The sequence below is a fragment of the Hypomesus nipponensis genome, chromosome 25 (genome assembly GCF_054491055.1).
Source record: "Hypomesus nipponensis isolate SF chromosome 25, ASM5449105v1, whole genome shotgun sequence".
Classification (NCBI taxonomy): domain Eukaryota; kingdom Metazoa; phylum Chordata; class Actinopteri; order Osmeriformes; family Osmeridae; genus Hypomesus; species Hypomesus nipponensis.
Genome location: NC_140385.1, coordinates 13,510,881 through 13,534,753, shown reverse-complemented (window position 1 = coordinate 13,534,753; position 23,873 = coordinate 13,510,881). Strand labels below are relative to the sequence as shown.

Sequence of the window (23,873 nt, the reverse complement as noted above, 5' to 3'; positions counted from 1 at the left end):
TTTTCTGTTGTTTACTAAGAAGAAGTTTCCGTAGTGTAGTGGTTATCACGTTCGCCTCACACGCGAAAGGTCCCCGGTTCGAGACCGGGCGGAAACATGTGCCCTTTTATCAGCTCGCGATCGTCTCGTAAATAATCGATGCGTTCTCCACAGTTATGAGTTCACTGGAGTCGGTATGTCCTTCTTTGAAGCGGTAAGTTAGCTTCCCTGGTGCCACATGTTCGCTCGTTTTCTGGCTTCTGTAGAGCTTGGTAAGGGTTCGATCAGGTCTAAAACATGCAGGGCAGGGAGGCCCGAGGTCCAGGATTGGCAACGGTTGCTTTAGACAATCTCCTTTGTTGCTATCTTGCTGAAGCAGAGAATCAACTAGTTCATGAGCCGAAATACCCATGTTAAGTTGAAAATGTGTGTCCTCGTTCTGTTTCCTTGTTACTGTGTGTTTGTGTGTGAACTGGGTTTCTGTCTTTCAGGAGTCGTCAGTTTCCGTAGGGTAGTGGTTATTACGTTCGCTTTACTCGCGAAAGGTCCCCGGTTCGAGACCGGACGGAAACTTCCTCAGTTTTTATCCGATTGCGATCCTCTCCAAAGTATTTTGTGTCCCATGAAGTCCCATGATTCATTGGAGTCGACATGTCGTTCTTTGAAATGGTAAGTCAGCTACCCTTCTGCCACTTGTGCGGATTCGCCTTTAAGCATATCAACTAGTTCATGAGCCAAAATGCTCATTTGACATCATAAAGGCATGTCCTCGTTTTGTGTCCTTGTTTTTGTGTGTGCGTGTGTGTGCACAGATTTTCTGTTGTTTACTAAGAAGAAGTTTCCGTAGTGTAGTGGTTATCACGTTCGCTTTACACGCGAAAGGTCTCCGGTTCGAGACCGGACGGAAACTTCCTCAGTTTTTATCCGATTGCGATCCTCTCCAAAGTATTTTGTGTCCCATGAAGTCCCATGATTCATTGGAGTCGACATGTCGTTCTTTGAAATGGTAAGTCAGCTACCCTTCTGCCACTTGTGCGGATTCGCCTTTAAGCATATCAACTAGTTCATGAGCCAAAATGCTCATTTGACATCATGAAGGCATGTCCTCGTTTCGTGTCCTTGTTTTTGTGTGTGCACGTGTGTCCACGGATTTTCTGTTGTTTGCTATGAAGAAGTTTCCGTAGTGTAGTGGTTATCACGTTCGCTTTACACGCGAAAGGTCCCCGGTTCGAGACCGGGCGGAAACTCCCTCATCTTTCCTCAGTTTTCATCCAATTGCGATCCTCTCCAAAGTATTTTGTGCCCCATGTTAGTCCCAATGTCCCATGAAGTCCCATGATTCATTAGAGTCGACATGTCGTTCTTTGAAATGATAAGTCAGCTACCCTTCTGCCACTTGTGCGGATTCGCCTTAAGCATATCAACTAGTTCATGAGCCAAAATGCTTATTTGACATCATAAAGGCATGTCCTCGTTTTGTGTCCTTGTTTTTGTGTGTGCATGTGTGTCCACGGATTTTCTGTTGTTACTATAAAGAAGTTTCAGTAGTGTAGTGGTTATCCCGTTCGCCTCACACGCGAAAGGTCCCCGGTTCGAGACGGGGTGGAAACATGTGCCCTTTTATCAGCTCGCGATCGTCTCGTAAATAATCGATGCGTTCTCCACAGTTATGAGTTCACTGGAGTCGGTATGTCCTTCTTTGAAGCGGTAAGTTAGCTTCCCTGGTGCCACATGTTCGCTCGTTTTCTGGCTTCTGTAGAGCTTGGTAAGGGTTCGATCAGGTCTAAAACATGCAGGGCAGGGAGGCCCGAGGTCCAGGATTGGCAACGGTTGCTTTAGACAATCTCCTTTGTTGCTATCTTGCTGAAGCAGAGAATCAACTAGTTCATGAGCCGAAATGCCCATGTTAAGTTGAAAATGTGTGTCCTCGTTCTGTTTCCTTGTTACTGTGTGTTTGTGTGTGAACTGGGTTTCTGTCTTTCCGGAGTCGTCAGTTTCCGTAGGGTAGTGGTTATTACGTTCGCTTTACACGCGAAAGGTCCCCGGTTCGAGACCGGGCGGAAACTTCTGCATATTTCCTCAGTTTTCATCCAATTGCGATCCTCTCCAAAGTGTTTTGTGCCCCATGTTAGTCCCAATGTCCCATGAAGTCCCATGATTCATTGGAGTCGACATGTCGTTCTTTGAAATGGTAAGTCAGCTACCCTTCTGCCACTTGTGCGGATTCGCCTTTAAGCATATCAACTAGTTCATGAGCCAAAATGCTCATTTGACATCATAAAGGCATGTCCTCGTTTTGTGTCCTTGTTTTTGTGTGTGCATGTGTGTCCACGGATTTTCTGTTGTTTGCTATGAAGACGTTTCCGTAGTGTAGTAGTTATCACGTTCGCTTTACACGCGAAAGGTCCCCGGTTCGAGACCGGGCGTAAACTTCCTCAGTTTTCATCCAATTGCGATCCTCTCCAAAGTATTTTGTGTCCCATGAAGTCCCATGATTCATTGGAGTCGACATGTCGTTCTTTGAAATGGTAAGTCAGCTACCCTTCTGCCACTTGTGCGGATTCGCCTTTAAGCATATCAACTAGTTCATGAGCCAAAATGCTCATTTGACATCATAAAGGCATGTCCTCGTTTTGTGTCCTTGTTTTTGTGTGTGCGTGTGTGTGCACGGATTTTCTGTTGTTTACTAAGAAGAAGTTTCCGTAGTGTAGTGGTTATCACGTTCGCCTCACACGCGAAAGGTCCCCGGTTCGAGACCGGGCGGAAACATGTGCCCTTTTATCAGCTCGCGATCGTCTCGTAAATAATCGATGCGTTCTCCACAGTTATGAGTTCACTGGAGTCGGTATGTCCTTCTTTGAAGCGGTAAGTTAGCTTCCCTGGTGCCACATGTTCGCTCGTTTTCTGGCTTCTGTAGAGCTTGGTAAGGGTTCGATCAGGTCTAAAACATGCAGGGCAGGGAGGCCCGAGGTCCAGGATTGGCAACGGTTGCTTTAGACAATCTCCTTTGTTGCTATCTTGCTGAAGCAGAGAATCAACTAGTTCATGAGCCGAAATACCCATGTTAAGTTGAAAATGTGTGTCCTCGTTCTGTTTCCTTGTTACTGTGTGTTTGTGTGTGAACTGGGTTTCTGTCTTTCAGGAGTCGTCAGTTTCCGTAGGGTAGTGGTTATTACGTTCGCTTTACTCGCGAAAGGTCCCCGGTTCGAGACCGGACGGAAACTTCCTCAGTTTTTATCCGATTGCGATCCTCTCCAAAGTATTTTGTGTCCCATGAAGTCCCATGATTCATTGGAGTCGACATGTCGTTCTTTGAAATGGTAAGTCAGCTACCCTTCTGCCACTTGTGCGGATTCGCCTTTAAGCATATCAACTAGTTCATGAGCCAAAATGCTCATTTGACATCATAAAGGCATGTCCTCGTTTTGTGTCCTTGTTTTTGTGTGTGCGTGTGTGTGCACAGATTTTCTGTTTTTACTAAGAAGAAGTTTCCGTAGTGTAGTGGTTATCACGTTCGCTTTACACGCGAAAGGTCTCCGGTTCGAGACCGGACGGAAACTTCCTCAGTTTTTATCCGATTGCGATCCTCTCCAAAGTATTTTGTGTCCCATGAAGTCCCATGATTCATTGGAGTCGACATGTCGTTCTTTGAAATGGTAAGTCAGCTACCCTTCTGCCACTTGTGCGGATTCGCCTTTAAGCATATCAACTAGTTCATGAGCCAAAATGCTCATTTGACATCATGAAGGCATGTCCTCGTTTCGTGTCCTTGTTTTTGTGTGTGCACGTGTGTCCACGGATTTTCTGTTGTTTGCTATGAAGAAGTTTCCGTAGTGTAGTGGTTATCACGTTCGCTTTACACGCGAAAGGTCCCCGGTTCGAGACCGGGCGGAAACTCCCTCATCTTTCCTCAGTTTTCATCCAATTGCGATCCTCTCCAAAGTATTTTGTGCCCCATGTTAGTCCCAATGTCCCATGAAGTCCCATGATTCATTAGAGTCGACATGTCGTTCTTTGAAATGATAAGTCAGCTACCCTTCTGCCACTTGTGCGGATTCGCCTTAAGCATATCAACTAGTTCATGAGCCAAAATGCTTATTTGACATCATAAAGGCATGTCCTCGTTTTGTGTCCTTGTTTTTGTGTGTGCATGTGTGTCCACGGATTTTCTGTTGTTACTATAAAGAAGTTTCAGTAGTGTAGTGGTTATCCCGTTCGCCTCACACGCGAAAGGTCCCCGGTTCGAGACGGGGTGGAAACATGTGCCCTTTTATCAGCTCGCGATCGTCTCGTAAATAATCGATGCGTTCTCCACAGTTATGAGTTCACTGGAGTCGGTATGTCCTTCTTTGAAGCGGTAAGTTAGCTTCCCTGGTGCCACATGTTCGCTCGTTTTCTGGCTTCTGTAGAGCTTGGTAAGGGTTCGATCAGGTCTAAAACATGCAGGGCAGGGAGGCCCGAGGTCCAGGATTGGCAACGGTTGCTTTAGACAATCTCCTTTGTTGCTATCTTGCTGAAGCAGAGAATCAACTAGTTCATGAGCCGAAATACCCATGTTAAGTTGAAAATGTGTGTCCTCGTTCTGTTTCCTTGTTACTGTGTGTTTGTGTGTGAACTGGGTTTCTGTCTTTCAGGAGTCGTCAGTTTCCGTAGGGTAGTGGTTATTACGTTCGCTTTACTCGCGAAAGGTCCCCGGTTCGAGACCGGGCGGAAACTTCTGCATATTTCCTCAGTTTTCATCCAATTGCGATCCTCTCCAAAGTATTTTGTGCCCCATGTTAGTCCCAATGTCCCATGAAGTCCCATGATTCATTGGAGTCGACATGTCGTTCTTTGAAATGGTAAGTCAGCTACCCTTCTGCCACTTGTGCGGATTCGCCTTTAAGCATATCAACTAGTTCATGAGCCAAAATGCTCATTTGACATCATAAAGGCATGTCCTCGTTTTGTGTCCTTGTTTTTGTGTGTGCGTGTGTGTGCACAGATTTTCTGTTGTTTACTAAGAAGAAGTTTCCGTAGTGTAGTGGTTATCACGTTCGCTTTACACGCGAAAGGTCTCCGGTTCGAGACCGGACGGAAACTTCCTCAGTTTTTATCCGATTGCGATCCTCTCCAAAGTATTTTGTGTCCCATGAAGTCCCATGATTCATTGGAGTCGACATGTCGTTCTTTGAAATGGTAAGTCAGCTACCCTTCTGCCACTTGTGCGGATTCGCCTTTAAGCATATCAACTAGTTCATGAGCCAAAATGCTCATTTGACATCATGAAGGCATGTCCTCGTTTCGTGTCCTTGTTTTTGTGTGTGCACGTGTGTCCACGGATTTTCTGTTGTTTGCTATGAAGAAGTTTCCGTAGTGTAGTGGTTATCACGTTCGCTTTACACGCGAAAGGTCCCCGGTTCGAGACCGGGCGGAAACTCCCTCATCTTTCCTCAGTTTTCATCCAATTGCGATCCTCTCCAAAGTATTTTGTGCCCCATGTTAGTCCCAATGTCCCATGAAGTCCCATGATTCATTAGAGTCGACATGTCGTTCTTTGAAATGATAAGTCAGCTACCCTTCTGCCACTTGTGCGGATTCGCCTTAAGCATATCAACTAGTTCATGAGCCAAAATGCTTATTTGACATCATAAAGGCATCTCCTCGTTTTGTGTCCTTGTTTTTGTGTGTGCATGTGTGTCCACGGATTTTCTGTTGTTACTATAAAGAAGTTTCAGTAGTGTAGTGGTTATCCCGTTCGCCTCACACGCGAAAGGTCCCCGGTTCGAGACGGGGTGGAAACATGTGCCCTTTTATCAGCTCGCGATCGTCTCGTAAATAATCGATGCGTTCTCCACAGTTATGAGTTCACTGGAGTCGGTATGTCCTTCTTTGAAGCGGTAAGTTAGCTTCCCTGGTGCCACATGTTCGCTCGTTTTCTGGCTTCTGTAGAGCTTGGTAAGGGTTCGATCAGGTCTAAAACATGCAGGGCAGGGAGGCCCGAGGTCCAGGATTGGCAACGGTTGCTTTAGACAATCTCCTTTGTTGCTATCTTGCTGAAGCAGAGAATCAACTAGTTCATGAGCCGAAATGCCCATGTTAAGTTGAAAATGTGTGTCCTCGTTCTGTTTCCTTGTTACTGTGTGTTTGTGTGTGAACTGGGTTTCTGTCTTTCCGGAGTCGTCAGTTTCCGTAGGGTAGTGGTTATTACGTTCGCTTTACACGCGAAAGGTCCCCGGTTCGAGACCGGGCGGAAACTTCTGCATATTTCCTCAGTTTTCATCCAATTGCGATCCTCTCCAAAGTGTTTTGTGCCCCATGTTAGTCCCAATGTCCCATGAAGTCCCATGATTCATTGGAGTCGACATGTCGTTCTTTGAAATGGTAAGTCAGCTACCCTTCTGCCACTTGTGCGGATTCGCCTTTAAGCATATCAACTAGTTCATGAGCCAAAATGCTCATTTGACATCATAAAGGCATGTCCTCGTTTTGTGTCCTTGTTTTTGTGTGTGCGTGTGTGTGCACAGATTTTCTGTTGTTTACTAAGAAGAAGTTTCCGTAGTGTAGTGGTTATCACGTTCGCTTTACACGCGAAAGGTCCCCGGTTCGAGACCGGGCGGAAACTCCCTCATCTTTCCTCAGTTTTCATCCAATTGCGATTCTCTCCAAAGTATTTTGTGCCCCATGTTAGTCCCAATGTCCCATGAAGTCCCATGATTCATTGGAGTCGACATGTCGTTCTTTGAAATGGTAAGTCAGCTACCCTTCTGCCACTTGTGCGGATTCGCCTTTAAGCATATCAACTAGTTCATGAGCCAAAATGCTCATTTGACATCATAAAGGCATGTCCTCGTTTTGTGTCCTTGTTTTTGTGTGTGCGTGTGTGTGCACGGATTTTCTGTTGTTTACTAAGAAGAAGTTTCCGTAGTGTAGTGGTTATCACGTTCGCCTCACACGCGAAAGGTCCCCGGTTCGAGACCGGGCGGAAACATGTGCCCTTTTATCAGCTCGCGATCGTCTCGTAAATAATCGATGCGTTCTCCACAGTTATGAGTTCACTGGAGTCGGTATGTCCTTCTTTGAAGCGGTAAGTTAGCTTCCCTGGTGCCACATGTTCGCTCGTTTTCTGGCTTCTGTAGAGCTTGGTAAGGGTTCGATCAGGTCTAAAACATGCAGGGCAGGGAGGCCCGAGGTCCAGGATTGGCAACGGTTGCTTTAGACAATCTCCTTTGTTGCTATCTTGCTGAAGCAGAGAATCAACTAGTTCATGAGCCGAAATACCCATGTTAAGTTGAAAATGTGTGTCCTCGTTCTGTTTCCTTGTTACTGTGTGTTTGTGTGTGAACTGGGTTTCTGTCTTTCAGGAGTCGTCAGTTTCCGTAGGGTAGTGGTTATTACGTTCGCTTTACTCGCGAAAGGTCCCCGGTTCGAGACCGGACGGAAACTTCCTCAGTTTTTATCCGATTGCGATCCTCTCCAAAGTATTTTGTGTCCCATGAAGTCCCATGATTCATTGGAGTCGACATGTCGTTCTTTGAAATGGTAAGTCAGCTACCCTTCTGCCACTTGTGCGGATTCGCCTTTAAGCATATCAACTAGTTCATGAGCCAAAATGCTCATTTGACATCATAAAGGCATGTCCTCGTTTTGTGTCCTTGTTTTTGTGTGTGCGTGTGTGTGCACAGATTTTCTGTTGTTTACTAAGAAGAAGTTTCCGTAGTGTAGTGGTTATCACGTTCGCTTTACACGCGAAAGGTCTCCGGTTCGAGACCGGACGGAAACTTCCTCAGTTTTTATCCGATTGCGATCCTCTCCAAAGTATTTTGTGTCCCATGAAGTCCCATGATTCATTGGAGTCGACATGTCGTTCTTTGAAATGGTAAGTCAGCTACCCTTCTGCCACTTGTGCGGATTCGCCTTTAAGCATATCAACTAGTTCATGAGCCAAAATGCTCATTTGACATCATGAAGGCATGTCCTCGTTTCGTGTCCTTGTTTTTGTGTGTGCACGTGTGTCCACGGATTTTCTGTTGTTTGCTATGAAGAAGTTTCCGTAGTGTAGTGGTTATCACGTTCGCTTTACACGCGAAAGGTCCCCGGTTCGAGACCGGGCGGAAACTCCCTCATCTTTCCTCAGTTTTCATCCAATTGCGATCCTCTCCAAAGTATTTTGTGCCCCATGTTAGTCCCAATGTCCCATGAAGTCCCATGATTCATTAGAGTCGACATGTCGTTCTTTGAAATGATAAGTCAGCTACCCTTCTGCCACTTGTGCGGATTCGCCTTAAGCATATCAACTAGTTCATGAGCCAAAATGCTTATTTGACATCATAAAGGCATGTCCTCGTTTTGTGTCCTTGTTTTTGTGTGTGCATGTGTGTCCACGGATTTTCTGTTGTTACTATAAAGAAGTTTCAGTAGTGTAGTGGTTATCCCGTTCGCCTCACACGCGAAAGGTCCCCGGTTCGAGACGGGGTGGAAACATGTGCCCTTTTATCAGCTCGCGATCGTCTCGTAAATAATCGATGCGTTCTCCACAGTTATGAGTTCACTGGAGTCGGTATGTCCTTCTTTGAAGCGGTAAGTTAGCTTCCCTGGTGCCACATGTTCGCTCGTTTTCTGGCTTCTGTAGAGCTTGGTAAGGGTTCGATCAGGTCTAAAACATGCAGGGCAGGGAGGCCCGAGGTCCAGGATTGGCAACGGTTGCTTTAGACAATCTCCTTTGTTGCTATCTTGCTGAAGCAGAGAATCAACTAGTTCATGAGCCGAAATGCCCATGTTAAGTTGAAAATGTGTGTCCTCGTTCTGTTTCCTTGTTACTGTGTGTTTGTGTGTGAACTGGGTTTCTGTCTTTCCGGAGTCGTCAGTTTCCGTAGGGTAGTGGTTATTACGTTCGCTTTACACGCGAAAGGTCCCCGGTTCGAGACCGGGCGGAAACTTCTGCATATTTCCTCAGTTTTCATCCAATTGCGATCCTCTCCAAAGTGTTTTGTGCCCCATGTTAGTCCCAATGTCCCATGAAGTCCCATGATTCATTGGAGTCGACATGTCGTTCTTTGAAATGGTAAGTCAGCTACCCTTCTGCCACTTGTGCGGATTCGCCTTTAAGCATATCAACTAGTTCATGAGCCAAAATGCTCATTTGACATCATAAAGGCATGTCCTCGTTTTGTGTCCTTGTTTTTGTGTGTGCGTGTGTGTGCACAGATTTTCTGTTGTTTACTAAGAAGAAGTTTCCGTAGTGTAGTGGTTATCACGTTCGCTTTACACGCGAAAGGTCCCCGGTTCGAGACCGGGCGGAAACTCCCTCATCTTTCCTCAGTTTTCATCCAATTGCGATCCTCTCCAAAGTATTTTGTGCCCCATGTTAGTCCCAATGTCCCATGAAGTCCCATGATTCATTGGAGTCGACATGTCGTTCTTTGAAATGGTAAGTCAGCTACCCTTCTGCCACTTGTGCGGATTCGCCTTTAAGCATATCAACTAGTTCATGAGCCAAAATGCTCATTTGACATCATAAAGGCATGTCCTCGTTTTGTGTCCTTGTTTTTGTGTGTGCGTGTGTGTGCACAGATTTTCTGTTGTTTACTAAGAAGAAGTTTCCGTAGTGTAGTGGTTATCACGTTCGCTTTACACGCGAAAGGTCTCCGGTTCGAGACCGGACGGAAACTTCCTCAGTTTTTATCCGATTGCGATCCTCTCCAAAGTATTTTGTGTCCCATGAAGTCCCATGATTCATTGGAGTCGACATGTCGTTCTTTGAAATGGTAAGTCAGCTACCCTTCTGCCACTTGTGCGGATTCGCCTTTAAGCATATCAACTAGTTCATGAGCCAAAATGCTCATTTGACATCATGAAGGCATGTCCTCGTTTCGTGTCCTTGTTTTTGTGTGTGCACGTGTGTCCACGGATTTTCTGTTGTTTGCTATGAAGAAGTTTCCGTAGTGTAGTGGTTATCACGTTCGCTTTACACGCGAAAGGTCCCCGGTTCGAGACCGGGCGGAAACTCCCTCATCTTTCCTCAGTTTTCATCCAATTGCGATCCTCTCCAAAGTGTTTTGTGCCCCATGTTAGTCCCAATGTCCCATGAAGTCCCATGATTCATTGGAGTCGACATGTCGTTCTTTGAAATGGTAAGTCAGCTACCCTTCTGCCACTTGTGCGGATTCGCCTTTAAGCATATCAACTAGTTCATGAGCCAAAATGCTCATTTGACATCATAAAGGCATGTCCTCGTTTTGTGTCCTTGTTTTTGTGTGTGCATGTGTGTCCACGGATTTTCTGTTGTTACTATAAAGAAGTTTCAGTAGTGTAGTGGTTATCCCGTTCGCCTCACACGCGAAAGGTCCCCGGTTCGAGACGGGGTGGAAACATGTGCCCTTTTATCAGCTCGCGATCGTCTCGTAAATAATCGATGCGTTCTCCACAGTTATGAGTTCACTGGAGTCGGTATGTCCTTCTTTGAAGCGGTAAGTTAGCTTCCCTGGTGCCACATGTTCGCTCATTTTCTGGCTTCTGTAGTGCTTGGTAAGGGTTCGATCAGGTCTAAAACATGCAGGGCAGGGAGGCCCGAGGTCCAGGATTGGCAACGGTTGCTTTAGACAATCTCCTTTGTTGCTATCTTGCTGAAGCAGAGAATCAACTAGTTCATGAGCCGAAATACCCATGTTAAGTTGAAAATGTGTGTCCTCGTTCTGTTTCCTTGTTACTGTGTGTTTGTGTGTGAACTGGGTTTCTGTCTTTCAGGAGTCGTCAGTTTCCGTAGGGTAGTGGTTATTACGTTCGCTTTACTCGCGAAAGGTCCCCGGTTCGAGACCGGGCGGAAACTTCTGCATATTTCCTCAGTTTTCATCCAATTGCGATCCTCTCCAAAGTATTTTGTGCCCCATGTTAGTCCCAATGTCCCATGAAGTCCCATGATTCATTGGAGTCGACATGTCGTTCTTTGAAATGGTAAGTCAGCTACCCTTCTGCCACTTGTGCGGATTCGCCTTTAAGCATATCAACTAGTTCATGAGCCAAAATGCTCATTTGACATCATAAAGGCATGTCCTCGTTTTGTGTCCTTGTTTTTGTGTGTGCGTGTGTGTGCACAGATTTTCTGTTGTTTACTAAGAAGAAGTTTCCGTAGTGTAGTGGTTATCACGTTCGCTTTACACGCGAAAGGTCTCCGGTTCGAGACCGGACGGAAACTTCCTCAGTTTTTATCCGATTGCGATCCTCTCCAAAGTATTTTGTGTCCCATGAAGTCCCATGATTCATTGGAGTCGACATGTCGTTCTTTGAAATGGTAAGTCAGCTACCCTTCTGCCACTTGTGCGGATTCGCCTTTAAGCATATCAACTAGTTCATGAGCCAAAATGCTCATTTGACATCATGAAGGCATGTCCTCGTTTCGTGTCCTTGTTTTTGTGTGTGCACGTGTGTCCACGGATTTTCTGTTGTTTGCTATGAAGAAGTTTCCGTAGTGTAGTGGTTATCACGTTCGCTTTACACGCGAAAGGTCCCCGGTTCGAGACCGGGCGGAAACTCCCTCATCTTTCCTCAGTTTTCATCCAATTGCGATCCTCTCCAAAGTATTTTGTGCCCCATGTTAGTCCCAATGTCCCATGAAGTCCCATGATTCATTAGAGTCGACATGTCGTTCTTTGAAATGATAAGTCAGCTACCCTTCTGCCACTTGTGCGGATTCGCCTTAAGTATATCAACTAGTTCATGAGCCAAAATGCTTATTTGACATCATAAAGGCATGTCCTCGTTTTGTGTCCTTGTTTTTGTGTGTGCATGTGTGTCCACGGATTTTCTGTTGTTTACTAAGAAGAAGTTTCCGTAGTGTAGTGGTTATCACGTTCGCCTCACACGCGAAAGGTCCCCGGTTCGAGACGGGGTGGAAACATGTGCCCTTTTATCAGCTCGCGATCGTCTCGTAAATAATCGATGCGTTCTCCACAGTTATGAGTTCACTGGAGTCGGTATGTCCTTCTTTGAAGCGGTAAGTTAGCTTCCCTGGTGCCACATGTTCGCTCGTTTTCTGGCTTCTGTAGAGCTTGGTAAGGGTTCGATCAGGTCTAAAACATGCAGGGCAGGGAGGCCCGAGGTCCAGGATTGGCAACGGTTGCTTTAGACAATCTCCTTTGTTGCTATCTTGCTGAAGCAGAGAATCAACTAGTTCATGAGCCGAAATGCCCATGTTAAGTTGAAAATGTGTGTCCTCGTTCTGTTTCCTTGTTACTGTGTGTTTGTGTGTGAACTGGGTTTCTGTCTTTCCGGAGTCGTCAGTTTCCGTAGGGTAGTGGTTATTACGTTCGCTTTACACGCGAAAGGTCCCCGGTTCGAGACCGGGCGGAAACTTCTGCATATTTCCTCAGTTTTCATCCAATTGCGATCCTCTCCAAAGTGTTTTGTGCCCCATGTTAGTCCCAATGTCCCATGAAGTCCCATGATTCATTGGAGTCGACATGTCGTTCTTTGAAATGGTAAGTCAGCTACCCTTCTGCCACTTGTGCGGATTCGCCTTTAAGCATATCAACTAGTTCATGAGCCAAAATGCTCATTTGACATCATAAAGGCATGTCCTCGTTTTGTGTCCTTGTTTTTGTGTGTGCGTGTGTGTGCACAGATTTTCTGTTGTTTACTAAGAAGAAGTTTCCGTAGTGTAGTGGTTATCACGTTCGCTTTGCACGCGAAAGGTCCCCGGTTCGAGACCGGGCGGAAACTCCCTCATCTTTCCTCAGTTTTCATCCAATTGGGATCCTCTCCAAAGTGTTTTGTGCCCCATGTTAGTCCCAATGTCCCATGAAGTCCCATGATTCATTGGAGTCGACATGTCGTTCTTTGAAATGGTAAGTCAGCTACCCTTCTGCCACTTGTGCGGATTCGCCTTTAAGCATATCAACTAGTTCATGAGCCAAAATGCTCATTTGACATCATAAAGGCATGTCCTCGTTTTGTGTCCTTGTTTTTGTGTGTGCGTGTGTGTGCACAGATTTTCTGTTGTTTACTAAGAAGAAGTTTCCGTAGTGTAGTGGTTATCACGTTCGCTTTACACGCGAAAGGTCTCCGGTTCGAGACCGGACGGAAACTTCCTAAGTTTTTATCCGATTGCGATCCTCTCCAAAGTATTTTGTGTCCCATGAAGTCCCATGATTCATTGGAGTCGACATGTCGTTCTTTGAAATGGTAAGTCAGCTACCCTTCTGCCACTTGTGCGGATTCGCCTTTAAGCATATCAACTAGTTCATGAGCCAAAATGCTCATTTGACATCATGAAGGCATGTCCTCGTTTCGTGTCCTTGTTTTTGTGTGTGCACGTGTGTCCACGGATTTTCTGTTGTTTGCTATGAAGAAGTTTCCGTAGTGTAGTGGTTATCACGTTCGCTTTACACGCGAAAGGTCCCCGGTTCGAGACCGGGCGGAAACTCCCTCATCTTTCCTCAGTTTTCATCCAATTGCGATCCTCTCCAAAGTGTTTTGTGCCCCATGTTAGTCCCAATGTCCCATGAAGTCCCATGATTCATTGGAGTCGACATGTCGTTCTTTGAAATGGTAAGGCAGCTACCCTTCTGCCACTTGTGCGGATTCGCCTTTAAGCATATCAACTAGTTCATGAGCCAAAATGCTCATTTGACATCATAAAGGCATGTCCTCGTTTTGTGTCCTCGCCTTTAAGCATATCAACTAGTTCATGAGCCAAAATGCTCATTTGACATCATAAAGGCATGTCCTCGTTTTGTGTCCTTGTTTTTGTGTGTGCGTGTGTGTGCACAGATTTTCTGTTGTTTACTAAGAAGAAGTTTCCGTAGTGTAGTGGTTATCACGTTCGCTTTACACGCGAAAGGTCCCCGGTTCGAGACCGGGCGGAAACTCCCTCATCTTTCCTCAGTTTTCATCCAATTGCGATCCTCTCCAAAGTGTTTTGTGCCCCATGTTAGTCCCAATGTCCCATGAAGTCCCATGATTCATTGGAGTCGACATGTCGTTCTTTGAAATGGTAAGTCAGCTACCCTTCTGCCACTTGTGCGGATTCGCCTTTAAGCATATCAACTAGTTCATGAGCCAAAAAGCTCATTTGACATCATGAAGGCATGTCCTCGTTTCGTGTCCTTGTTTTTGTGTGTGCACGTGTGTCCACGGATTTTCTGTTGTTTGCTATGAAGAAGTTTCCGTAGTGTAGTGGTTATCACGTTCGCTTTACACGCGAAAGGTCCCCGGTTCGAGACCGGGCGGAAACTCCCTCATCTTTCCTCAGTTTTCATCCAATTGCGATCCTCTCCAAAGTATTTTGTGCCCCATGTTAGTCCCAATGTCCCATGAAGTCCCATGATTCATTAGAGTCGACATGTCGTTCTTTGAAATGATAAGTCAGCTACCCTTCTGCCACTTGTGCGGATTCGCCTTAAGCATATCAACTAGTTCATGAGCCAAAATGCTTATTTGACATCATAAAGGCATGTCCTCGTTTTGTGTCCTTGTTTTTGTGTGTGCATGTGTGTCCACGGATTTTCTGTTGTTACTATAAAGAAGTTTCAGTAGTGTAGTGGTTATCCCGTTCGCCTCACACGCGAAAGGTCCCCGGTTCGAGACGGGGTGGAAACATGTGCCCTTTTATCAGCTCGCGATCGTCTCGTAAATAATCGATGCGTTCTCCACAGTTATGAGTTCACTGGAGTCGGTATGTCCTTCTTTGAAGCGGTAAGTTAGCTTCCCTGGTGCCACATGTTCGCTCGTTTTCTGGCTTCTGTAGAGCTTGGTAAGGGTTCGATCAGGTCTAAAACATGCAGGGCAGGGAGGCCCGAGGTCCAGGATTGGCAACGGTTGCTTTAGACAATCTCCTTTGTTGCTATCTTGCTGAAGCAGAGAATCAACTAGTTCATGAGCCGAAATGCCCATGTTAAGTTGAAAATGTGTGTCCTCGTTCTGTTTCCTTGTTACTGTGTGTTTGTGTGTGAACTGGGTTTCTGTCTTTCCGGAGTCGTCAGTTTCCGTAGGGTAGTGGTTATTACGTTCGCTTTACACGCGAAAGGTCCCCGGTTCGAGACCGGGCGGAAACTTCTGCATATTTCCTCAGTTTTCATCCAATTGCGATCCTCTCCAAAGTGTTTTGTGCCCCATGTTAGTCCCAATGTCCCATGAAGTCCCATGATTCATTGGAGTCGACATGTCGTTCTTTGAAATGGTAAGTCAGCTACCCTTCTGCCACTTGTGCGGATTCGCCTTTAAGCATATCAACTAGTTCATGAGCCAAAATGCTCATTTGACATCATAAAGGCATGTCCTCGTTTTGTGTCCTTGTTTTTGTGTGTGCGTGTGTGTGCACAGATTTTCTGTTGTTTACTAAGAAGAAGTTTCCGTAGTGTAGTGGTTATCACGTTCGCTTTACACGCGAAAGGTCCCCGGTTCGAGACCGGGCGGAAACTCCCTCATCTTTCCTCAGTTTTCATCCAATTGCGATCCTCTCCAAAGTGTTTTGTGCCCCATGTTAGTCCCAATGTCCCATGAAGTCCCATGACTCATTGGAGTCGACATGTCGTTCTTTGAAATGGTAAGTCAGCTACCCTTCTGCCACTTGTGCGGATTCGCCTTTAAGCATATCAACTAGTTCATGAGCCAAAATGCTCATTTGACATCATAAAGGCATGTCCTCGTTTTGTGTCCTTGTTTTTGTGTGTGCGTGTGTGTGCACAGATTTTCTGTTGTTTACTAAGAAGAAGTTTCCGTAGTGTAGTGGTTATCACGTTCGCTTTACACGCGAAAGGTCTCCGGTTCGAGACCGGACGGAAACTTCCTAAGTTTTTATCCGATTGCGATCCTCTCCAAAGTATTTTGTGTCCCATGAAGTCCCATGATTCATTGGAGTCGACATGTCGTTCTTTGAAATGGTAAGTCAGCTACCCTTCTGCCACTTGTGCGGATTCGCCTTTAAGCATATCAACTAGTTCATGAGCCAAAATGCTCATTTGACATCATGAAGGCATGTCCTCGTTTCGTGTCCTTGTTTTTGTGTGTGCACGTGTGTCCACGGATTTTCTGTTGTTTGCTATGAAGAAGTTTCCGTAGTGTAGTGGTTATCACGTTCGCTTTACACGTGAAAGGTCCCCGGTTCGAGACCGGGCGGAAACTCCCTCATCTTTCCTCAGTTTTCATCCAATTGCGATCCTCTCCAAAGTATTTTGTTCCCCATGTTAGTCCCAATGTCCCATGAAGTCCCATGATTCATTAGAGTCGACATGTCGTTCTTTGAAATGATAAGTCAGCTACCCTTCTGCCACTTGTGCGGATTCGCCTTAAGCATATCAACTAGTTCATGAGCCAAAATGCTTATTTGACATCATAAAGGCATGTCCTCGTTTTGTGTCCTTGTTTTTGTGTGTGCATGTGTGTCCACGGATTTTCTGTTGTTTACTAAGAAGAAGTTTCCGTAGTGTAGTGGTTATCACGTTCGCCTCACACGCGAAAGGTCCCCGGTTCGAGACGGGGTGGAAACATGTGCCCTTTTATCAGCTCGCGATCGTCTCGTAAATAATCGATGCGTTCTCCACAGTTATGAGTTCACTGGAGTCGGTATGTCCTTCTTTGAAGCGGTAAGTTAGCTTCCCTGGTGCCACATGTTCGCTCGTTTTCTGGCTTCTGTAGAGCTTGGTAAGGGTTCGATCAGGTCTAAAACATGCAGGGCAGGGAGGCCCGAGGTCCAGGATTGGCAACGGTTGCTTTAGACAATCTCCTTTGTTGCTATCTTGCTGAAGCAGAGAATCAACTAGTTCATGAGCCGAAATGCCCATGTTAAGTTGAAAATGTGTGTCCTCGTTCTGTTTCCTTGTTACTGTGTGTTTGTGTGTGAACTGGGTTTCTGTCTTTCCGGAGTCGTCAGTTTCCGTAGGGTAGTGGTTATTACGTTCGCTTTACACGCGAAAGGTCCCCGGTTCGAGACCGGGCGGAAACTTCTGCATATTTCCTCAGTTTTCATCCAATTGCGATCCTCTCCAAAGTGTTTTGTGCCCCATGTTAGTCCCAATGTCCCATGAAGTCCCATGATTCATTGGAGTCGACATGTCGTTCTTTGAAATGGTAAGTCAGCTACCCTTCTGCCACTTGTGCGGATTCGCCTTTAAGCATATCAACTAGTTCATGAGCCAAAATGCTCATTTGACATCATAAAGGCATGTCCTCGTTTTGTGTCCTTGTTTTTGTGTGTGCGTGTGTGTGCACAGATTTTCTGTTGTTTACTAAGAAGAAGTTTCCGTAGTGTAGTGGTTATCACGTTCGCTTTACACGCGAAAGGTCCCCGGTTCGAGACCGGGCGGAAACTCCCTCATCTTTCCTCAGTTTTCATCCAATTGGGATCCTCTCCAAAGTGTTTTGTGCCCCATGTTAGTCCCAATGTCCCATGAAGTCCCATGATTCATTGGAGTCGACATGTCGTTCTTTGAAATGGTAAGTCAGCTACCCTTCTGCCACTTGTGCGGATTCGCCTTTAAGCATATCAACTAGTTCATGAGCCAAAATGCTCATTTGACATCATAAAGGCATGTCCTCGTTTTGTGTCCTTGTTTTTGTGTGTGCGTGTGTGTGCACAGATTTTCTGTTGTTTACTAAGAAGAAGTTTCCGTAGTGTAGTGGTTATCACGTTCGCTTTACACGCGAAAGGTCTCCGGTTCGAGACCGGACGGAAACTTCCTAAGTTTTTATCCGATTGCGATCCTCTCCAAAGTATTTTGTGTCCCATGAAGTCCCATGATTCATTGGAGTCGACATGTCGTTCTTTGAAATGGTAAGTCAGCTACCCTTCTGCCACTTGTGCGGATTCGCCTTTAAGCATATCAACTAGTTCATGAGCCAAAATGCTCATTTGACATCATGAAGGCATGTCCTCGTTTCGTGTCCTTGTTTTTGTGTGTGCACGTGTGTCCACGGATTTTCTGTTGTTTGCTATGAAGAAGTTTCCGTAGTGTAGTGGTTATCACGTTCGCTTTACACGCGAAAGGTCCCCGGTTCGAGACCGGGCGGAAACTCCCTCATCTTTCCTCAGTTTTCATCCAATTGCGATCCTCTCCAAAGTGTTTTGTGCCCCATGTTAGTCCCAATGTCCCATGAAGTCCCATGATTCATTGGAGTCGACATGTCGTTCTTTGAAATGGTAAGGCAGCTACCCTTCTGCCACTTGTGCGGATTCGCCTTTAAGCATATCAACTAGTTCATGAGCCAAAATGCTCATTTGACATCATAAAGGCATGTCCTCGTTTTGTGTCCTCTCCTTTAAGCATATCAACTAGTTCATGAGCCAAAATGCTCATTTGACATCATAAAGGCATGTCCTCGTTTTGTGTCCTTGTTTTTGTGTGTGCGTGTGTGTGCACAGATTTTCTGTTGTTTACTAAGAAGAAGTTTCCGTAGTGTAGTGGTTATCACGTTCGCTTTACACGCGAAAGGTCCCCGGTTCGAGACCGGGCGGAAACTCCCTCATCTTTCCTCAGTTTTCATCCAATTGCGATCCTCTCCAAAGTGTTTTGTGCCCCATGTTAGTCCCAATGTCCCATGAAGTCCCATGATTCATTGGAGTCGACATGTCGTTCTTTGAAATGGTAAGGCAGCTACCCTTCTGCCACTTGTGCGGATTCGCCTTTAAGCATATCAACTAGTTCATGAGCCAAAATGCTCATTTGACATCATAAAGGCATGTCCTCGTTTTGTGTCCTCGCCTTTAAGCATATCAACTAGTTCATGAGCCAAAATGCTCATTTGACATCATAAAGGCATGTCCTCGTTTTGTGTCCTTGTTTTTGTGTGTGCGTGTGTGTGCACAGATTTTCTGTTGTTTACTAAGAAGAAGTTTCCGTAGTGTAGTGGTTATCACGTTCGCTTTACACGCGAAAGGTCCCCGGTTCGAGACCGGGCGGAAACTCCCTCATCTTTCCTCAGTTTTCATCCAATTGCGATCCTCTCCAAAGTGTTTTGTGCCCCATGTTAGTCCCAATGTCCCATGAAGTCCCATGATTCATTGGAGTCGACATGTCGTTCTTTGAAATGGTAAGTCAGCTACCCTTCTGCCACTTGTGCGGATTCGCCTTTAAGCATATCAACTAGTTCATGAGCCAAAAAGCTCATTTGACATCATGAAGGCATGTCCTCGTTTCGTGTCCTTGTTTTTGTGTGTGCACGTGTGTCCACGGATTTTCTGTTGTTTGCTATGAAGAAGTTTCCGTAGTGTAGTGGTTATCACGTTCGCTTTACACGCGAAAGGTCCCCGGTTCGAGACCGGGCGGAAACTCCCTCATCTTTCCTCAGTTTTCATCCAATTGCGATCCTCTCCAAAGTATTTTGTGCCCCATGTTAGTCCCAATGTCCCATGAAGTCCCATGATTCATTAGAGTCGACATGTCGTTCTTTGAAATGATAAGTCAGCTACCCTTCTGCCACTTGTGCGGATTCGCCTTAAGCATATCAACTAGTTCATGAGCCAAAATGCTTATTTGACATCATAAAGGCATGTCCTCGTTTTGTGTCCTTGTTTTTGTGTGTGCATGTGTGTCCACGGATTTTCTGTTGTTTACTAAGAAGAAGTTTCCGTAGTGTAGTGGTTATCACGTTCGCCTCACACGCGAAAGGTCCCCGGTTCGAGACGGGGTGGAAACATGTGCCCTTTTATCAGCTCGCGATCGTCTCGTAAATAATCGATGCGTTCTCCACAGTTATGAGTTCACTGGAGTCGGTATGTCCTTCTTTGAAGCGGTAAGTTAGCTTCCCTGGTGCCACATGTTCGCTCGTTTTCTGGCTTCTGTAGAGCTTGGTAAGGGTTCGATCAGGTCTAAAACATGCAGGGCAGGGAGGCCCGAGGTCCAGGATTGGCAACGGTTGCTTTAGACAATCTCCTTTGTTGCTATCTTGCTGAAGCAGAGAATCAACTAGTTCATGAGCCGAAATGCCCATGTTAAGTTGAAAATGTGTGTCCTCGTTCTGTTTCCTTGTTACTGTGTGTTTGTGTGTGAACTGGGTTTCTGTCTTTCCGGAGTCGTCAGTTTCCGTAGGGTAGTGGTTATTACGTTCGCTTTACACGCGAAAGGTCCCCGGTTCGAGACCGGGCGGAAACTTCTGCATATTTCCTCAGTTTTCATCCAATTGCGATCCTCTCCAAAGTGTTTTGTGCCCCATGTTAGTCCCAATGTCCCATGAAGTCCCATGATTCATTGGAGTCGACATGTCGTTCTTTGAAATGGTAAGTCAGCTACCCTTCTGCCACTTGTGCGGATTCGCCTTTAAGCATATCAACTAGTTCATGAGCCAAAATGCTCATTTGACATCATGAAGGCATGTCCTCGTTTCGTGTCCTTGTTTTTGTGTGTGCACGTGTGTCCACGGATTTTCTGTTGTTTGCTATGAAGAAGTTTCCGTAGTGTAGTGGTTATCACGTTCGCTTTACACGCGAAAGGTCCCCGGTTCGAGACCGGGCGGAAACTCCCTCATCTTTCCTCAGTTTTCATCCAATTGCGATCCTCTCCAAAGCGTTTTGTGCCCCATGTTAGTCCCAATGTCCCATGAAGTCCCATGATTCATTGGAGTCGACATGTCGTTCTTTGAAATGGTAAGTCAGCTACCCTTCTGCCACTTGTGCGGATTCGCCTTTAAGCATATCAACTAGTTCATGAGCCAAAATGCTCATTTGACATCATAAAGGCATGTCCTCGTTTTGTGTCCTCGCCTTTAAGCATATCAACTAGTTCATGAGCCAAAATGCTCATTTGACATCATAAAGGCATGTCCTCGTTTTGTGTCCTTGTTTTTGTGTGTGCGTGTGTGTGCACAGATTTTCTGTTGTTTACTAAGAAGAAGTTTCCGTAGTGTAGTGGTTATCACGTTCGCTTTACACGCGAAAGGTCCCCGGTTCGAGACCGGGCGGAAACTCCCTCATCTTTCCTCAGTTTTCATCCAATTGCGATCCTCTCCAAAGTGTTTTGTGCCCCATGTTAGTCCCAATGTCCCATGAAGTCCCATGATTCATTGGAGTCGACATGTCGTTCTTTGAAATGGTAAGTCAGCTACCCTTCTGCCACTTGTGCGGATTCGCCTTTAAGCATATCAACTAGTTCATGAGCCAAAATGCTCATTTGACATCATAAAGGCATGTCCTCGTTTTGTGTCCTTGTTTTTGTGTGTGCGTGTGTGTGCACAGATTTTCTGTTGTTTACTAAGAAGAAGTTTCCGTAGTGTAGTGGTTGTCACGTTCGCTTTACACGCGAAAGGTCTCCGGTTCGAGACCGGACGGAAACTTCCTCAGTTTTCATCTGATTGCGATCCTCTCCAAAGTATTTTGTGTCCCATGAAGTCCCATGATTCATTGGAGTCGACATGTCGTTCTTTGAAATGGTAAGTCAGCTACCCTTCTGCCACTTGTGCGGATTTGCCTTTAAGCATATCAACTAGTTCATGAGCCAAAATGCTCATTTGACATCATAAAGGCATGTCCTCGTATTGTGTCCTTGTTTTTGTGTGTGCGTGTGTGTGCACGGATTTTCTGTTGTTTACTAAGAAGAAGTTTCCGTAGTGTAGGGGTTGTCACGTTTGCTTTACACGCGAAAGGTCTCCGGTTCGAGACCGGACGGAAACTTCCTCAGTTTTCATCTGATTGCGATCCTCTCTAAAGTATTTTGTGTCCCATGAAGTCCCATGATTCATTGGAGTCGACATGTCGTTCTTTGAAATGGTAAGTCAGCTACCCTTCTGCCACTTGTGCGGATTCGCCTGTAAGCATATCAACTAGTTCATGAGCCAAAATGCTCATTTGACATCATAAAGGCATGTCCTCGTTTTGTGTCCTTGTTTTTGTGTGTGCGTGTGTGTGCACGGATTTTCTGTTGTTTACTAAGAAGAAGTTTCCGTAGTGTAGTGGTTATCACGTTCGCCTCACACGCGAAAGGTCCCTGGTTTGAGACCGGGCGGAAACATGTGCCCTTTTATCAGCTCACGATCGTCTCGTAAATAATCGATGCGTTCTCCACAGTTATGAGTTCACTGGAGTCGGTATGTCCTTCTTTGAAGCGGTAAGTTAGCTTCCCTGGTGCCACATGTTCGCTCGTTTTCTGGCTTCTGTAGAGCTTGGTAAGGGTTCGATCAGGTTTAAAACATGCAGGGCAGGGAGGCCCGAGGTCCAGGATTGGCAACGGTTGCTTTAGACAATCTCCTTTGTTGCTATCTTGCTGAAGCAGAGAATCAACTAGTTCATGAGCCGAAATGCCCATGTTAAGTTGAAAATGTGTGTCCTCGTTCTGTTTCCTTGTTACTGTGTGTTTGTGTGTGAACTGGGTTTCTGTCTTTCCGGAGTCGTCAGTTTCCGTAGGGTAGTGGTTATTACGTTCGCTTTACACGCAAAAGGTCCCCAGTTCGAGACCGGGCGGAAACTTCTGCATATTTCCTCAGTTTTCATCCAATTGCGATCCTCTCCAAAGTATTTTGTGCCCCATGTTAGTCCCAATGTCCCATGAAGTCCCATGATTCATTGGAGTCGACATGTTGTTCTTTGAAATGGTAAGTCAGCTACCCTTCTGCCACTTGTGCGGATTCGCCTTTAAGCATATCAACTAGTTCATGAGCCAAAATGCTCATTTGACATCATAAAGGCATGTCCTCGTTTTGTGTCCTTGTTTTTGTGTGTGCGTGTGTGTGCACGGATTTTCTGTTGTTTACTAAGAAGAAGTTTCCGTAGTGTAGTGGTTATCACGTTTGCCTCACACGCGAAAGGTCCCCGGTTCGAGACCGGGCGGAAACATGTGACCTTTTATCAGCTCACGATCGTCTCGTAAATAATCGATGCGTTCTCCACAGTTATGAGTTCACTGGAGTCGGTATGTCCTTCTTTGAAGCGGTAAGTTAGCTTCCCTGGTGCCACATGTTCGCTCGTTTTCTGGCTTCTGTAGAGCTTGGTAAGGGTTCGATCAGGTCTAAAACATGCAGGGCAGGGAGGCCCGAGGTCCAGGATTGGCAACGGTTGCTTTAGACAATCTCCTTTGTTGCTATCTTGCTGAAGCAGAGAATCAACTAGTTCATGAGCCGAAATGCCCATGTTAAGTTGAAAATGTGTGTCCTCGTTCTGTTTCCTTGTTACTGTGTGTTTGTGTGTGAACTGGGTTTCTGTCTTTCCGGAGTCGTCAGTTTCCGTAGGGTAGTGGTTATTACGTTCGCTTTACACGCGAAAGGTCCCCGGTTCGAGACCGGGCGGAAACTTCTGCATATTTCCTCAGTTTTCATCCAATTGCGATCCTCTCCAAAGTATTTTGTGCCCCATGTTAGTCCCAATGTCCCATGAAGTCCCATGATTCATTGGAGTCGACATGTTGTTCTTTGAAATGGTAAGTCAGCTATCCTTCTGCCACTTGTGCGGATTCGCCTTTAAGCATATCAACTAGTTCATGAGCCAAAATGCTCATTTGACATCATAAAGGCATGTCCTCGTTTTGTGTCCTTGTTTTTGTGTGTGCGTGTGTGTGCACGGATTTTCTGTTGTTTACTAAGAAGAAGTTTCCATAGTGTAGTGGTTATCCCTTTCGCCTTACACGCGAAAGGTCTCCGGTTCGAGACCGGACGGAAACTTCCTCAGTTTTCATCTGATTGCGATCCTCTCCAAAGTATTTTGTGTCCCATGAAGTCCCATGATTCATTGGAGTCGACATGTCGTTCTTTGAAATGGTAAGTCAGCTACCCTTCTGCCACTTGTGCGGATTCGCCTTTAAGCATATCAACTAGTTCATGAGCCAAAATGCTCATTTGACATCATAAAGGCATGTCCTCGTTTTGTGTCCTTGTTTTTGTGTGTGCGTGTGTGTGCACGGATTTTCTGTTGTTTACTAAGAAGAAGTTTCCGTAGTGTAGGGGTTGTCACGTTTGCTTTACACGCGAAAGGTCTCCGGTTCGAGACCGGACGGAAACTT

The 23,873-nt window shown here is 45.8% G+C and overlaps 48 non-coding genes across 48 annotated transcripts; all 48 read left to right on the top strand.

Annotated features, from left to right (window-relative positions):
• Positions 1-24: 24 nt before the first annotated feature.
• On the top strand, positions 25-97 carry trnav-cac (transfer RNA valine (anticodon CAC)). Its single transcript has one exon. It is a non-coding gene; the product is annotated as a tRNA-Val (tRNA).
• Positions 98-816: 719 nt separating this feature from the next.
• Positions 817-889, top strand: trnav-uac (transfer RNA valine (anticodon UAC)). The gene has a single exon. It is a non-coding gene; the product is annotated as a tRNA-Val (tRNA).
• A 264-nt stretch (positions 890-1,153) lies between these two features.
• trnav-uac (transfer RNA valine (anticodon UAC)) lies at positions 1,154-1,226 on the top strand. Its single transcript has one exon. It is a non-coding gene; the product is annotated as a tRNA-Val (tRNA).
• A 746-nt stretch (positions 1,227-1,972) lies between these two features.
• trnav-uac (transfer RNA valine (anticodon UAC)) lies at positions 1,973-2,045 on the top strand. Its single transcript has one exon. It is a non-coding gene; the product is annotated as a tRNA-Val (tRNA).
• Positions 2,046-2,338: 293 nt separating this feature from the next.
• trnav-uac (transfer RNA valine (anticodon UAC)) lies at positions 2,339-2,411 on the top strand. Its single transcript has one exon. It is a non-coding gene; the product is annotated as a tRNA-Val (tRNA).
• A 264-nt stretch (positions 2,412-2,675) lies between these two features.
• On the top strand, positions 2,676-2,748 carry trnav-cac (transfer RNA valine (anticodon CAC)). Its single transcript has one exon. It is a non-coding gene; the product is annotated as a tRNA-Val (tRNA).
• Positions 2,749-3,466: 718 nt separating this feature from the next.
• Positions 3,467-3,539, top strand: trnav-uac (transfer RNA valine (anticodon UAC)). Its single transcript has one exon. It is a non-coding gene; the product is annotated as a tRNA-Val (tRNA).
• Positions 3,540-3,803: 264 nt separating this feature from the next.
• trnav-uac (transfer RNA valine (anticodon UAC)) lies at positions 3,804-3,876 on the top strand. Its single transcript has one exon. It is a non-coding gene; the product is annotated as a tRNA-Val (tRNA).
• Positions 3,877-4,988: 1,112 nt separating this feature from the next.
• On the top strand, positions 4,989-5,061 carry trnav-uac (transfer RNA valine (anticodon UAC)). Its single transcript has one exon. It is a non-coding gene; the product is annotated as a tRNA-Val (tRNA).
• A 264-nt stretch (positions 5,062-5,325) lies between these two features.
• trnav-uac (transfer RNA valine (anticodon UAC)) lies at positions 5,326-5,398 on the top strand. Its single transcript has one exon. It is a non-coding gene; the product is annotated as a tRNA-Val (tRNA).
• A 746-nt stretch (positions 5,399-6,144) lies between these two features.
• trnav-uac (transfer RNA valine (anticodon UAC)) lies at positions 6,145-6,217 on the top strand. Its single transcript has one exon. It is a non-coding gene; the product is annotated as a tRNA-Val (tRNA).
• A 293-nt stretch (positions 6,218-6,510) lies between these two features.
• trnav-uac (transfer RNA valine (anticodon UAC)) lies at positions 6,511-6,583 on the top strand. Its single transcript has one exon. It is a non-coding gene; the product is annotated as a tRNA-Val (tRNA).
• Positions 6,584-6,876: 293 nt separating this feature from the next.
• On the top strand, positions 6,877-6,949 carry trnav-cac (transfer RNA valine (anticodon CAC)). The gene has a single exon. It is a non-coding gene; the product is annotated as a tRNA-Val (tRNA).
• A 719-nt stretch (positions 6,950-7,668) lies between these two features.
• trnav-uac (transfer RNA valine (anticodon UAC)) lies at positions 7,669-7,741 on the top strand. Its single transcript has one exon. It is a non-coding gene; the product is annotated as a tRNA-Val (tRNA).
• Positions 7,742-8,005: 264 nt separating this feature from the next.
• On the top strand, positions 8,006-8,078 carry trnav-uac (transfer RNA valine (anticodon UAC)). The gene has a single exon. It is a non-coding gene; the product is annotated as a tRNA-Val (tRNA).
• A 746-nt stretch (positions 8,079-8,824) lies between these two features.
• trnav-uac (transfer RNA valine (anticodon UAC)) lies at positions 8,825-8,897 on the top strand. The gene has a single exon. It is a non-coding gene; the product is annotated as a tRNA-Val (tRNA).
• Positions 8,898-9,190: 293 nt separating this feature from the next.
• On the top strand, positions 9,191-9,263 carry trnav-uac (transfer RNA valine (anticodon UAC)). Its single transcript has one exon. It is a non-coding gene; the product is annotated as a tRNA-Val (tRNA).
• Positions 9,264-9,556: 293 nt separating this feature from the next.
• On the top strand, positions 9,557-9,629 carry trnav-uac (transfer RNA valine (anticodon UAC)). Its single transcript has one exon. It is a non-coding gene; the product is annotated as a tRNA-Val (tRNA).
• A 264-nt stretch (positions 9,630-9,893) lies between these two features.
• Positions 9,894-9,966, top strand: trnav-uac (transfer RNA valine (anticodon UAC)). Its single transcript has one exon. It is a non-coding gene; the product is annotated as a tRNA-Val (tRNA).
• Positions 9,967-11,079: 1,113 nt separating this feature from the next.
• trnav-uac (transfer RNA valine (anticodon UAC)) lies at positions 11,080-11,152 on the top strand. The gene has a single exon. It is a non-coding gene; the product is annotated as a tRNA-Val (tRNA).
• Positions 11,153-11,416: 264 nt separating this feature from the next.
• Positions 11,417-11,489, top strand: trnav-uac (transfer RNA valine (anticodon UAC)). The gene has a single exon. It is a non-coding gene; the product is annotated as a tRNA-Val (tRNA).
• A 292-nt stretch (positions 11,490-11,781) lies between these two features.
• Positions 11,782-11,854, top strand: trnav-cac (transfer RNA valine (anticodon CAC)). Its single transcript has one exon. It is a non-coding gene; the product is annotated as a tRNA-Val (tRNA).
• A 382-nt stretch (positions 11,855-12,236) lies between these two features.
• trnav-uac (transfer RNA valine (anticodon UAC)) lies at positions 12,237-12,309 on the top strand. The gene has a single exon. It is a non-coding gene; the product is annotated as a tRNA-Val (tRNA).
• A 293-nt stretch (positions 12,310-12,602) lies between these two features.
• trnaa-ugc (transfer RNA alanine (anticodon UGC)) lies at positions 12,603-12,675 on the top strand. Its single transcript has one exon. It is a non-coding gene; the product is annotated as a tRNA-Ala (tRNA).
• Positions 12,676-12,968: 293 nt separating this feature from the next.
• Positions 12,969-13,041, top strand: trnav-uac (transfer RNA valine (anticodon UAC)). The gene has a single exon. It is a non-coding gene; the product is annotated as a tRNA-Val (tRNA).
• Positions 13,042-13,305: 264 nt separating this feature from the next.
• trnav-uac (transfer RNA valine (anticodon UAC)) lies at positions 13,306-13,378 on the top strand. Its single transcript has one exon. It is a non-coding gene; the product is annotated as a tRNA-Val (tRNA).
• Positions 13,379-13,750: 372 nt separating this feature from the next.
• trnav-uac (transfer RNA valine (anticodon UAC)) lies at positions 13,751-13,823 on the top strand. Its single transcript has one exon. It is a non-coding gene; the product is annotated as a tRNA-Val (tRNA).
• Positions 13,824-14,116: 293 nt separating this feature from the next.
• Positions 14,117-14,189, top strand: trnav-uac (transfer RNA valine (anticodon UAC)). Its single transcript has one exon. It is a non-coding gene; the product is annotated as a tRNA-Val (tRNA).
• A 746-nt stretch (positions 14,190-14,935) lies between these two features.
• On the top strand, positions 14,936-15,008 carry trnav-uac (transfer RNA valine (anticodon UAC)). Its single transcript has one exon. It is a non-coding gene; the product is annotated as a tRNA-Val (tRNA).
• A 293-nt stretch (positions 15,009-15,301) lies between these two features.
• Positions 15,302-15,374, top strand: trnav-uac (transfer RNA valine (anticodon UAC)). The gene has a single exon. It is a non-coding gene; the product is annotated as a tRNA-Val (tRNA).
• Positions 15,375-15,667: 293 nt separating this feature from the next.
• Positions 15,668-15,740, top strand: trnav-uac (transfer RNA valine (anticodon UAC)). Its single transcript has one exon. It is a non-coding gene; the product is annotated as a tRNA-Val (tRNA).
• Positions 15,741-16,004: 264 nt separating this feature from the next.
• On the top strand, positions 16,005-16,077 carry trnav-uac (transfer RNA valine (anticodon UAC)). The gene has a single exon. It is a non-coding gene; the product is annotated as a tRNA-Val (tRNA).
• Positions 16,078-16,369: 292 nt separating this feature from the next.
• On the top strand, positions 16,370-16,442 carry trnav-cac (transfer RNA valine (anticodon CAC)). The gene has a single exon. It is a non-coding gene; the product is annotated as a tRNA-Val (tRNA).
• Positions 16,443-16,824: 382 nt separating this feature from the next.
• Positions 16,825-16,897, top strand: trnav-uac (transfer RNA valine (anticodon UAC)). The gene has a single exon. It is a non-coding gene; the product is annotated as a tRNA-Val (tRNA).
• A 293-nt stretch (positions 16,898-17,190) lies between these two features.
• trnav-uac (transfer RNA valine (anticodon UAC)) lies at positions 17,191-17,263 on the top strand. The gene has a single exon. It is a non-coding gene; the product is annotated as a tRNA-Val (tRNA).
• Positions 17,264-17,556: 293 nt separating this feature from the next.
• trnav-uac (transfer RNA valine (anticodon UAC)) lies at positions 17,557-17,629 on the top strand. The gene has a single exon. It is a non-coding gene; the product is annotated as a tRNA-Val (tRNA).
• Positions 17,630-17,893: 264 nt separating this feature from the next.
• Positions 17,894-17,966, top strand: trnav-uac (transfer RNA valine (anticodon UAC)). Its single transcript has one exon. It is a non-coding gene; the product is annotated as a tRNA-Val (tRNA).
• Positions 17,967-18,338: 372 nt separating this feature from the next.
• On the top strand, positions 18,339-18,411 carry trnav-uac (transfer RNA valine (anticodon UAC)). The gene has a single exon. It is a non-coding gene; the product is annotated as a tRNA-Val (tRNA).
• Positions 18,412-18,783: 372 nt separating this feature from the next.
• trnav-uac (transfer RNA valine (anticodon UAC)) lies at positions 18,784-18,856 on the top strand. The gene has a single exon. It is a non-coding gene; the product is annotated as a tRNA-Val (tRNA).
• Positions 18,857-19,149: 293 nt separating this feature from the next.
• Positions 19,150-19,222, top strand: trnav-uac (transfer RNA valine (anticodon UAC)). The gene has a single exon. It is a non-coding gene; the product is annotated as a tRNA-Val (tRNA).
• Positions 19,223-19,514: 292 nt separating this feature from the next.
• Positions 19,515-19,587, top strand: trnav-cac (transfer RNA valine (anticodon CAC)). The gene has a single exon. It is a non-coding gene; the product is annotated as a tRNA-Val (tRNA).
• A 382-nt stretch (positions 19,588-19,969) lies between these two features.
• On the top strand, positions 19,970-20,042 carry trnav-uac (transfer RNA valine (anticodon UAC)). The gene has a single exon. It is a non-coding gene; the product is annotated as a tRNA-Val (tRNA).
• A 293-nt stretch (positions 20,043-20,335) lies between these two features.
• On the top strand, positions 20,336-20,408 carry trnav-uac (transfer RNA valine (anticodon UAC)). The gene has a single exon. It is a non-coding gene; the product is annotated as a tRNA-Val (tRNA).
• A 372-nt stretch (positions 20,409-20,780) lies between these two features.
• Positions 20,781-20,853, top strand: trnav-uac (transfer RNA valine (anticodon UAC)). Its single transcript has one exon. It is a non-coding gene; the product is annotated as a tRNA-Val (tRNA).
• Positions 20,854-21,146: 293 nt separating this feature from the next.
• trnav-uac (transfer RNA valine (anticodon UAC)) lies at positions 21,147-21,219 on the top strand. The gene has a single exon. It is a non-coding gene; the product is annotated as a tRNA-Val (tRNA).
• A 601-nt stretch (positions 21,220-21,820) lies between these two features.
• trnav-cac (transfer RNA valine (anticodon CAC)) lies at positions 21,821-21,893 on the top strand. The gene has a single exon. It is a non-coding gene; the product is annotated as a tRNA-Val (tRNA).
• Positions 21,894-22,641: 748 nt separating this feature from the next.
• On the top strand, positions 22,642-22,714 carry trnav-cac (transfer RNA valine (anticodon CAC)). Its single transcript has one exon. It is a non-coding gene; the product is annotated as a tRNA-Val (tRNA).
• A 382-nt stretch (positions 22,715-23,096) lies between these two features.
• On the top strand, positions 23,097-23,169 carry trnav-uac (transfer RNA valine (anticodon UAC)). The gene has a single exon. It is a non-coding gene; the product is annotated as a tRNA-Val (tRNA).
• The last annotated feature ends 704 nt before the right edge of the window (positions 23,170-23,873 follow it).